The sequence below is a fragment of the Hibiscus syriacus genome, unplaced genomic scaffold, assembly GCF_006381635.1.
Source record: "Hibiscus syriacus cultivar Baekdansim isolate YM2019G1 unplaced genomic scaffold, ASM638163v2 tig00116964_pilon, whole genome shotgun sequence".
Taxonomy (NCBI): domain Eukaryota; kingdom Viridiplantae; phylum Streptophyta; class Magnoliopsida; order Malvales; family Malvaceae; genus Hibiscus; species Hibiscus syriacus.
The window spans coordinates 2859955-2873096 of NW_024063489.1; positions in this window are offsets into that span (position 1 = coordinate 2859955).

Sequence of the window (13142 nt, forward strand, 5' to 3'; positions counted from 1 at the left end):
TCTTGTAAGTTTGCAAATTTGTGTATTTCTCTTTGAAAAAGAGTGTGCTCAAGAATTTGGGGTATAATTCTTGGGGGAGTTGTAAGGTTACTCTTTATCCTCAAAAGAAAGAACAAATTAGTGGATTTGTTGGAAAATCCTTAGTATGGATAGCTAAGGTAGTGGACGTAGACTTTGGTTGAGAAAGTCGAACCACTCTAAATCGCTGTGTAAATATTTTCAATTTTCAGCAAAAGCTTCCACCAAAATTTTAATTGCCAATTCACCCCCTCTTGGCCAATTTCATCAATCGATTAACTCAACAATTGGTATCAGAGCCTCACTCATTTGAAGGTTTAACCACCTCTTGAGTCGATTCGGGAAGAGTTAAATTGATAAAGATGATGTCCATTTCCGGTTCATTCTCCATGGAATAATCCAGTCCAATTAACGTGCCTCCATACTTCAACGGAACAAATTATCATCATTGTAAGAGGTTTATGATGATATTTATCCAAGCATTTGATATGGAAGCTTGGATGATAATCGAGAAAGGGTATTCCTCTCCTACGAAAAAGGTAAAGAAGTGGAGTGATCAAGAACGGAAGAAAGCTCAACAAAACACAAAGGCTATGCACATGTTATGTTGTGCAATTGATCCTAATGTATATAAAGGAGTTTATTCTTGTTCAAGTGCCAAGGTAATGTGGGATAAGCTTGAGGAGATCTATGGAGACAAGGAAGAAGAAGAACCAATAAAGGTGATGTCTCTATTAGCTCTCACAGAGCCAAAGGTATCTTCTAACTCAAATAAATTAAATTCAAAATCTTTTAATGAATTACAAGATGCTTATGATGAATTATTTTCGAAGTTTGAGACCATGAACTCCAAATATAGGAATTTTATTTCTAAATTTATAGCTAAAAATGATCTTCTTTTGAAAGCTAAAACATACTTGGAAAATCAAAATGATATGGTGAAAAAGGAGTTAGAGCTTTCAAAACTAAAATCTGAAAACTTTGAAAAAGAAATTTTCAAATTAAACAAACTTCTTCTAGAAACGAAAATGGATTTTGAAAATCAAAATAAACTCTTGAAGAAGGATTTAGAGCTTTCAAAAATGAAATTTGAAAGTATTGAAAAAGAAAATTTTGATTTGAAAGTTAAGATTGAATGCTTAACAAAAGAAAAAGAGATCATTTTAAATAATTCATCTAGTTCAATAATGGCAATATGTTCACATTGTCATTATTATGGTCATAAGGAACATACTTGTCCTTTAAAGAAAGGAAAAAGATTTAAAATTAGACAAGTATGGGTTCCGAAAGGAACAAGGGGCATTGAAACTAACATTCACAGATCCAAAGCAATTTAGATACCAAAATCTACTTAAATGTCTCTTGTAGGTGTGTGGGAGCAATGGTGATGAAGATGATGATATTCAATATGCTCTAGCCACATATGAAAAAGGAATGAGTAACCTCTAAACTTAATGTATTTATTATATTTGGTTGCTCATTTAGTTTATGCATGCATGAGGTTTTAAATGTTCTAAATGATTATGTGTTATCTCATGTATGTTGAAAGATATTGTATGATGAACATAGTAAATTTTGGTAATGTTTTATAAACTCTAGTTCATCATATTAATTTTTGGTCAAAATTGTTTTTAAAATGTAATTGATATCTATTTAACAATTGATATCGATTTTTCAAGAACTTTGGTTTTACAAATTTTTTACCTTAAACTTTTTAATGTTTCTGCATAGATTTCAAATTTTCAATGATATCAACTTTTAATACATAACATCTTTAAAACTTTATGCATATGCAATTAATCTCTATAATCATCATTGCATAATATTTTATATGTGAATGGGTTAAAAGCATAATCTTTTGAAAAATTAATTTGATAAAAGATATAATGTCTTATTTTAAATGATTACAAAATTGATTGACATTGCATCTATTTTGATTATGCTTGTTGGTCATAAAATAGAGACATATACATAGTGCATTTAGATTTTATTGATATGACTAATTTATGCCTAGTTGCTAAGGATAAGCATGATAGTTGGTTATGGCATAGGAGACTAGGACATGCTAGTATGAGTGTTTTACAACGGCTAATTCAAGGAGATTTAGTAGAAGGGTTGCCTAAACTAAAATTTGATAATGATAAAATCTGTGATGCTTGTGCTAAAGAAAAACAAAAACGAGTTTCTTTTAAATCAATTAATGACATATGCACTAGTGGAGTATTACAATTGATCCATTTAGATCTTTTTGGGACATCTAGAACTACTAGTTTGGGTGGAAAACAATATGCATTTGTTTTGGTAGATGACTATTCTAGATATACTTGGGTTATATTTTTAAGTACTAAAGATGAAGCATTAGAAAAATTCATCACGTTTTCAAAAGTAATCCAAAATGAAAAAGGTTACTCTATAACTAGTGTTAGGAGTGACCATGGAACTGAATTTGAAAATCTTGGATTTATTGAATTTTGTAATTATAATGGTATTAGCCATAATTTTTTAGCACCTAGAATCCCTCAACAAAATGGAGTTGTTGAGAGGAAAATCGAACTTTAGAAGAAATGGCTAGAACCATGCTTTGTGAAAACAATTTGCCAAAATATTTTTGGGCAGAAGCCACAAATACCGCTTGTTATGTTATTAATCGAGTAATGATTAGGCTTATTTTGAAGAAAACTCCATATGAACTTTTTAAAAATAAAAAGCCTAACATTATCTATTTTCATCCTTTTGGATGTAAATGTTTTGTTTTAAACAACGATAAAGACAATCTTGGCAAATTTGATGCTAAAAGTGATGAAGGAATTTTTCTGGGTTATTCCTTAAATTCTAGAGCTTATCGAGTTTTTAATAAAAGAACTTTAGTTTTAGAAGAGTCTATACATTATGTTTTCGATGATAATCTCCTTCCGAGGAAGGATTCTTGTGTGAATGATGATGTAGGTATTATAAATACAAATGACGTTAGATATGACGTTGGAGAACCATCATCAAAGGAAGAAACAAAAAATGAGGAAACTCATGATCCTCTCGAGAATCCAACCATTGAAGAAAGGGAAGTATCTTATCCAAGAGAGTACAACTATGTCAAGGATGGTGAAATTATAGGTAATCCATCCAAAGGGGTAACAACTCGATCTTCTCTTAGAAATATTTGTAATTATGTTGCATTTATCTCATGCATAGAGCCTAAGAATATTAAAGAAGCATTAAATGATGAACATTGGATTATGGCTATGCAAGAAGAGTTAAATCAATTTGAGAGAAGTAAAGTATGGATATTAATTGAAAGGCCTAGTAATAAATCTATTGTAGGTGCTAGATGGGTATTTAGGAATAAGCTTGATGAAAGTGGTAATATAGTGAGAAACAAGGCTAGACTTGTTGCTCAAGGGTACACTCAATAAGAGGGCATAGACTATGATGAAACATACGCTCCCGTAGCTAGGATGGAAGCAACTAGAATGTTATTAGCATTTTCATGTTTTCATGAATTTAAATTATATCAAATGGATGTTAAAAGTGCATTTTTAAATGGTTTTATAAAAGAAGAAGTGTATGTGGAACAATCTCCAGGTTTTGAAGATTTAAAATTTCCAAACCAAGTTCTTAAATTGACAAAAGCGCTTTATGGTTTAAAACAAGCTCCTAGAGCTTGGTATGAAAAATTGTCAAACTTTTTAATTGAAAAAGGTTTTTCCAAAGGGAAGGTTGACACTACATTGTTTTTAAAGCATAAAGGTAAAGATTTATTAGTAGTTCAAATTTATGTTGATGATATAATATTTGGTTCTACTAATGACGTTCTATGCCAAGAATTTTCTAAGCTAATGCAAAGTGAATTCGAGATGAGCATGATGGGGGAGCTCTCATTTTTCTTGGGACTCCAAATCAAGCAAAGGAAAGATGGCATCTTCATCAATCAAGCTAAGTACGTCAAAGATATGCTCAAAAAGTTTGGACTGGAAAATGGGAAACCTCATGACAATCCAATGAGCTCATCAACAAAGCTTGACATAGATGAAAGAGGTAAATGTGTGGATGTTAAATTATATAGGTCAATGATTGACTCTTTGCTTTATCTAACTGCAAGTAGACCAGACATTATGTTTAGTGTTTGCTTATGTGCTAGATTTCAATCATGCCCTAAGAAATCACATTTACTAGCTGCTAAGAGAATCTTTAGATACCTTAAGGACACTCCTAGTTTAGGACTTTGGTATCCTAGAGACTCTAGCTTTAGCTTGCATGCCTTCTCTGATGAGGATTATGGAGGATGCAAATTAGATAGGAAAAACACATCCGGTACTTGCCAATTCCTTGGAAATATGTTGATTTCTTGGTTTTCAAAGAAACAAAATTGTGTTTCATTATCTACCACTGAAGCGGAATACATTTCAGTCGGTAGTTGTTGTGCACAAGTTTTATGGATGAAACAATAACTTTTTTATTATGGAATTGAAGTAGGTACCATTCCTATCAAGTTTGACAGTACTAGTGCTATTTGTCTCACTAAAAATCCCATCCAACACTCTAGAACTAAGCACATTGAAATTAGACATCACTTCATTAGAGACCATGTCACTAAGGAATATGTAGTTCTAGAATTTTTTGATACTTTACACCAATTAGCGGATATCTTTACAAAACCTTTATACAAAGAAAGATTTTGGAAACTTAGGAGAGAATTAGGTTTAACTGACCTATCTTCACTTAGTGTTTAAAATAATTTTAGCACTTTTGAGAATAAATGAAAAATGCTTATAATAGTAATTTTTTATTGCATTCATTACTATTAGTTAGGGGGAGTTTATGTTCTTTGGTGAAAATTAATTTTATGTTCAAATGTAGTTTAAGGATTAATTTGATTGATTGAACATGATTAATTTTCAATATATAAGTTGTCGATACCACTAGAGCTAATTAATTTAGCATTTGGAGTGTTTAAAATGGATTTTTGACATTTTTGTGCTTTATGCATCGATACACTTAACAGTGCATCGATGCATCCCTTTGAATGTGCATCGATTCATCATGAAGATGCACTGATGCATGCCTTGAATGTGCATCGATGCACAAGACCATGCATTGATGCATCCGTCAGGTTTTGGGGTTTAAAAGGCTTATTTTCTTATTTGATTCAAATCCTAAAACTAAACTCTCATCCGCCATACGCCTCTCTCCCTCTCTAAATTCTCTTCTTGCTCAAAATCAATGAAAAATTGTCGGAATCTTCGAGCTCTTCATCTCAAAGTCTTGCTACTATCATTAAATCGTGCAAAACAACTTCTCATTCTCATCAATCCAAAATTTTCAAGGTATTTTTCTAAAAACCTCTATTTTATCATATTTTGATTTTAGAAATAGTTTAGATTAGTTCTAGAATGAACATTATATCGGACATTGATTGTTTGATGATTAGAAACTAGATTTTACAACAAATTTTGTCAAAAACACACAATATTTCAAAATTTTGTTTGAAATTCAAAATAAAAAAAATAAAAAATATTTTGATTTATTTAGATGTTTTTGACTCAATTATGTTATTTTTCATGAAAACTATACATATTATGATTTTAAAAAAATATTTTCAAATAGTTTTCAAAACCTTGCCCATTAGGATTTAGTTTAGAGAACTTGGATTATTGCGGACTCAATTGAGTTTTGGGATTGATTAAATTGCATACATACGTTTTTCAAATTGCAGGTTACATTATTATTCCGATTTCTTAATCATGTCAAACCCAAAACATCCTAGGACTTCATCGAGTCGTTCAAACCGACCTCATATTCTCGTTCCTCCTCCTCCTAATAGTCTTATAGGATCCTGTTTTAATATGCCTGAACGTCGTAGAGACGAATTGTACCATAGGTACATAAATTTTTTTCAATCATATAGAATCTAGGAAGAGTGTATTCCTTCTGTTCAAGCCATGATTGATATTGACTTCGAATACCTTCCGATTCTCAAAACATGGAAGTTTGATAAAATGTTTCACCTAAAACCTATTGTCTATCATTATTTAGTCCGTATTTTATACTCTAATGCGGTATGTATTCAAAACCAGACTCAATGTGGAACTATAGCAATAAGATCCTACCTTTTAGGACAATATATTAATATTGACCCCGAGACTATAGCTTCACATTTTGGGCTAGATGAAGATGGTCTTTATAATGAGAATGAAACTGTGGAATATCCCTATGTTCCAAATGCTAGTGTTAGTACTCTACGATCTCATAACGATTATTTTCTTCATTTGATGATCTCTTGGTGGTTTAGACCATCCAGAGGTAGGTACTCCACTCTTCGTATTAGGGATTTATGGTGGATGCACTGTATCAAGAATAAGAACAAAATAAATTTTCCACACACATTATATTTAGTCAGCTAGTGGATATCATAAACATTGTTCCTTCAAAACATGTCAAAACATTAGTTTATGGATGTCTTCTTAGTAAACTTTTTATCAAACTCGGTCTAAACGTCTCTCTTGACAATCCCATTCCTCTCCAAAACCAAATCAATCTCACCTCGTTAAAGAAACCTGATTGGAAACAGGACAAGAAAACTAGTCAATGGGTCTTTCGACCTTCTAAGCAACTCTGGGAGCTAGTTCTTATTGTGCTCCTCCTCCGTCACCGGCTGCAGATGATGATCCCGAGCTTCAAGGTTTATTTCAAGACATTGACGATCCCGACAATGCACCGGCACCCCAAGAGGATCAGGTGCCTCCATATTTTTGTCCGTTTTTGGAGACATTTGATCTACGGTGTGCTTCCATCGAATCCCATTTGATTGCTAACAACAAAGCCGTGAACCATCGCTTAGACGCCTTGGAAGCACAACAAATGGAGTTTCAAATGGAGTTTCCTGGTCCTCCGATGGAGTAAATTTGTTTTCTTGTTATTCTTTCTTGGTTTTTAAAACTTGGATTGATTTTGATGTTTCTGGATTGTTTATTTTGGATGTTTGAATTTGTTAGTTGTTGGATTGAACTTATTTGATGCTTTATGGATTTTGAACTTATTATATATATATATTTTGTTTGGTTTTCATTTTCTTAATGTGAACTTAATGTTTATTAATTTTTGCATCATTTACATATTAGTTGCATTATGATCAATTATGTCATTTCACATTTGATTATGAATATTGATTATGAAACTAATGGCTAACATTTCTCTTGATATTTGATCTTAGCAGCTTAAACTTTAAATTTCTAAATATAAATTGGCTATGTTTTTCAAAAATCTTGTTTAAAACGTTTTAGAGTCTTTTTGATTTAACAAAAAGGGGGAGAAAGTGTTAAAGTAAGGGGGAGTAATTTCAATTTTGATTTCAAAATTTATTTTCAAATAAAATATTAAAATTACACAAATGTTTTGTTATATCAAAAAGAGGGAGATTGTTGAAAACATTTTGATGTTTCAATATAACAAACTAAGTATAAATGAATTTTAAGATTTTACAAAAGATTTTTATAAGTATATTCGATTTAATTAATCGAATATCAAATTATTACTCCAAGTCTTTCAAGATCAATTTCAAACCTTACTAAATGTGTAAAATTGTGTTTTATACTTAATATATATATTTTTGAAACAATTTTCACAAAGTATTTTGAATCAAAATCAAGCCTAAAATCAATTTTTCAAAGGGATGCACCGATGCACCAATCCATGCATCGATGCACCATTGAATAAATTGAACATCGAATGCATTTTATACATCGATGCACTCAGGGTTTTATGAAAATATCGAATGCATTTGATGCATCGATGCACAAGACATGCATCGATGCACTCAGGCTATTTTGAAACATCGAATGCATTTTATGCATCGATGCACACTTAGTGCACCGATGCACTAAGTGTTCCAACGGTCAAAATATTTGAATTTTACACTTGATGCACTGATGCACCTTGTGTATGCATCGATGCACTAACGCTCCCAACTGATTTTATTAATTGTTTTCACACTCAAACGACTCTATTGACTCCACTAATCATCCCCAACGTTCAAAATCAATTGAATGAGTATTTAAACAAGCTTAGAAGCCATTGATCAACAAGAATAAACAAATAGAAACAACAAGAAGCTAGAATCAAGAGAGAATCAAAGAGAAAGCATCAAACTCATTGTTTGAGCACTTCAAGCCTATTTTTCATTCAATATTCATTTTGCTTTCAAGAACACTACTTGTACTCAATTGTATTCATTCTTGAGTGTTCTTTTTTTTTGTTCTAGAATTGGGCAAACAATCTACCTTGTGAGGTTTTTCTTGTAAGTTTGCAAATTTGTGTATTTCTCTTTGAAAAAGAGTGTGCTCAAGAATTTGGGGTATAAGTCTTGAGGGAGTTGCAAGGTTACTCTTTGTCCTAAAAAAAAGAACAAATTAGAGGATTTGTTGGAAAATCCTTAGTGTGGATAGCTAAGGTAGTGGACGTAGACTTTGGTTGAGAAAGTCAAACCACTCTAAATCACTGTGCAAATATTTTCAATTTTCTGCAAAAGCTTCCACCAAAATTTTAATTGCCAATTCACCCCCCTTTTTGCCAATTCCATCGATCGATTAACTCAACAAAGAGCGATCAACTAATATGATATTCATGGCCTCGTTCTCATCATTATTGTTTTGTTTGCTCTCCAATGAGACTTAACTCCCCATTCTGATTACTCTTCACATGCATATTCATATAAAAAGTGATGTTTATATTGGGTTGATTTATATTTTAGATTATTGAATTTAATTTCAACTTTAATTTAGATAAAAGAAACTTTTAATTAAATTAAATTAAATAATTTAAATTTTATTATTAATAAATTAAGTCAGCTATACTAACATCATTAAATAGTTTTAACGAAAAAAAAATTAAAATTGACGCTTTAACTATTTTAAGTCACTTAATACTATCATCAAATTATACTTAATTGATAATTTTAATTATTTTATGTTAACATATATACACCAAAACTCTTATTATTTGATATTTTTTTAATCAAAATCACTAATTTAATTTTGAAATTGATATGATCTATAATGGATTGAAAACGAATAGTTATTATTGTTGACAAAATTATCACTTTAACCTATGAAATATCAAAAGTAATATAAAATATTCATTAAAATATAAATAGGACATAATATTTTGCAATCCATAACGACTAAAATGATCATCGAGTCTTGTACTGTAATACCCCAAACATGGGTCAATGACTAAAATGTAAGGATTTAAAAATTTAGTGGTTTAATTTGAATAAATTGAAAAGTTCAAGTACTGATTTTGGGAATTTTTATCTAGGACTTATTATCAAAGATTGAAGATTGGAAGGGCATTATGTTCTTTTAGCAGGAAAAGAATTTAAAATTCATTTTTAAAGGATATTAAAGCATGTGGGAAATAAAGAAGGAAAGGAAAAGTCTGGAGACTTTGGGTTATTTTCTCTACTTCTCTTCTTCCCTTCTTCCCTTCTTCCACCGTAAACCTCCATTGTTAAGGTGAGTTACTTTCAAGTGGTATAGAAGATTAAGGAATAATCAAGATGAAGAGAAACTAAGTGATTAATGAAGGATGAATTAGTAAAATGGGTTTTGAAGTGAATGGATGAAATTTGGTTAGTAATTGGATTCTAAAAGTATATTTGACTTGTCGTAGGTGTAAATAAGAAATTTGAAGTCTTAGAAATGATTGAGAGCATGTTTGAGTATGATTTTTAGTTTTAAGTGTTCCATAGAGAAATTTGGATGTTAAAAGAGAATTAAGGATATAAGTTGGTTGTGATAAGTATTAGTAAGGTTAAGGGTTTGATTGGAGCTAAAAGTATGAGATTTAGATGAATTATGGGAAAATTCGAAATGAAATAAGTGAAATTTGGGTAAGGGTATTGGTATTGTTCCAGTACCGATACTATAAGGTTAAATTGAAGGATAGTATATGAATTGGATGAACATTATCGATATTGATTGAAGTAGTATCGATACTGATGTGGAGGTATCGATTCCAAGAGTAAGGTATCGATACTGTAATTGAAAATGAAATACCAGAATGCCAAAATGGTATCGATACTGAAGTGAGTATCGGTACCATAGAAGAGAAGTATCAGTACTGTGGGTAGAGTACCGATACTATTCAGTCTGAAATTTAAATTAGGAGTTTTAGTTCCATTTAAGTAAGTGCTAATTGGTTACCCGTTAATGGAAATTCGGTATTGATATTAGACATGTCTATGTGTAGATTTGGATTAAAAGCGTACCAGACAAATCGACATAGAAAGAGATTGAAAGAAAGTTAAAAAGGATTCCGTTTAGGACTTACGTGAGGCAATGGTGAATACAATTTATTTATGTTATATAAGATAGAAGGACGACTTGTGATAAGTCAACCTCGAATGTTTTTGATCGAAAACAATTTAATAAATTTATGCAATATTTTTATAATGTTTTATATAAATTGTCTTTTTGAAATATTGTTTTAATTGTACTAATATGTGAATATATTATATGTGAATGTGTTCTACGTGGAAAGTGTTCTATGCGAATGTGTGCTATGTGGATAAAATATACTTTGAATAAGGAAATGAAGAATAATTATATGGTTAAAGCCCAAAGTATATGCATGAGAATTAGAGGTATAGTTGGCATGCCATGAGTCGAGGGTTCTACTTATTCCTTCGGGACAAATATCTACGTGGTCCTTCAGGACAAATTCTACGTGGTCCTTCGGGACAAATTCTACGCGGTCCTTCGGGATAAATCTATGTGGCACTTCGGTGCATATTCTACGTGACACTTTGGTGCAAATTTTATGCACAGTGGTGACTATAATTATAGTGCACAGCCTCAATGTACTCACATACCTTGAGTTCTCAGTGATATGCGTTGGGCTAATAAAACAAATTGATATAAATTGAGCAATGTGTAACAATATACATGGTTTTCATGAAGTGTGTCTTATTTTATATATGTAAGTGTTTTTAAATGTGTTATTATGCTCCTTATTGCCTCACTGAGTTAACGACTTAGCGTGTGATTGTTTCACACGTATGTTCAAAGAGATCCGAGGAGTAAAGCTAGGAAATGACATCATACATTTGAAGAAGATCAGATCAGAATGATTTGAAATGTAGGTTTCTTATTATTTTGTAATTTTGTTGGCATATATCATAAAAGTTTAAATCGAAATTCTCTGATCAGTTTTGTAATCATACTATTTTAAGTTATGTAAATATATTAAGCATTTATTTTCATTATGAATTATGAATTTTTGGTAGTAACTTTTGTATAAAGGTTTCACCACTTAAATACAAGTAAAAGTTTAAATTTTCAACGAGTTTTCAAAGAGTCAAAGTTTTAAAAAGTCAATGTGACACCTCGGATTCGTATCCAGGTCGTGTACGGGTTGGATGTGTTACATTGTGAATTCTTCCGGTCGCAGAGTTTGCTTATAACAATAGTTATCAATCGAGTATCAATATGGCACCCTATGAAGCTTTATATGGAAGAAAGTGTCGAACACCATTAAATTGGTTTGAATTGAAAGATCAAAACTTAGTGGAGCCAGATCTGATTAAAGAAGTCGAAGAAAAAGTGAAGATTATTCAAGATAATCTTAAGATAGTTGATGTTCGACAAAAGTCCTACACTGATTTAAAAAGAAAGAAGATTGAGTATCAGGTAGGAGATAAAATATTTTTGAAAGTCTCTCATTGGAAGAAAATACTTCGTTTTGGTCGAAAAGGAAAGCTCAGTCCTAGATTCATTGGACTATATGAAATTATAAAGAGAGTGGGACTAGTAGCATTTCAGTTAGCATTGCCACAATAAATGGAAAAGATTGACAATGTCTTTCATGTTTCAATTCTCAGAAGATATCGATTAGATCCTTCGCACATCATAGTACTGGAAGAAATAGAAGTTCAATCTGACCTGACCTATGAGGAAGAACCAATGCATATTTTAGCAATATGAAGTCAAGCAATTAAGGAACAAAATGATTCCATTAGTTAAAGTTCTTTGGAGAAATCACAAAGTAGAAGAGGCGGCATAGGAACGTGAAGAGGACATGAAAAGACAGTTTCCTCATCTCTTTATATAGTGAAAATTCGAGGAAAATTTTTTTAAGGGGGAAATTTGTAATACCCCAAACATTGGGTCAGTGACTAAAATGTAAGGATTTAAAAATTTAGTGGTTTAATTTAAATAAATTGAAAAGTTCAAAGACAGATTTTAGGAATTTTTATCTAGGACTTATTATCAAAGATTAAAGAGTGTAAGGGAATTATGGTCTTTTAGCAGGAAATGAATTTAAAATTCATTTTTAAAGGATATTAAAGCATACGGCAAATAGAAAAGGAAAGGAAAATTTTGGAAATATGGGGTTATTTTCTTTTCTTCTATTCTTCCACCATAAACCTTCATTGTTAAGGTGAGTTACTTTCAATTTGATTGTTTCTTTAATTTGTGGGTTGGTTTTAAAGTTTTGAGTGGTATAGAAGTTTAAGGAAGCTTCAAGATGAAGAAAAACTAAGTGATTAATGAATTAATGATGGATTAGTAAAATTAGTTTTTAAGTGAATGGATGAAATTTAGTTAGTAATTGGATTTTAAAAGTATATTTGACTTTTCATAGGTGTAAATAAGAAATTTCAAGTCTTAGAAATGATTAAGAACATGTTTGAATATTTGGTATGATTTTTAGTTTTAAGTGTTCCATAGAGAAATTTGGATGTTAAAAGGGAATTAATGGATATAAGTTGGTTGTGATAAGTATTAGTAAGGTTAAGGGTTTGATTGGAGCTAAAAGTATGAGATTTAGGTGAATTGTGGGAAAACTTCGAAATGAAATAAGTGAAATCTGGGTAAGGATATAGGTACTGGAAGAACAATACCAATACTATAAGGTTAAATTGAAGGATAATATATGAATCGGATGAACAATATCGATACTAATTGAAGTAGTATCGATACTGATGTGGAGGTATCGATACCAAGAGTAAGGTATCTATATTGTAATTGAAAATGGAATTCCAGAATGCCAAAATGGTATCAATACTGAAATGGAAACCATAGAAGATAAGTATCGGTATTGTGGGTAGAGTATCGATATTATTCAGTCTG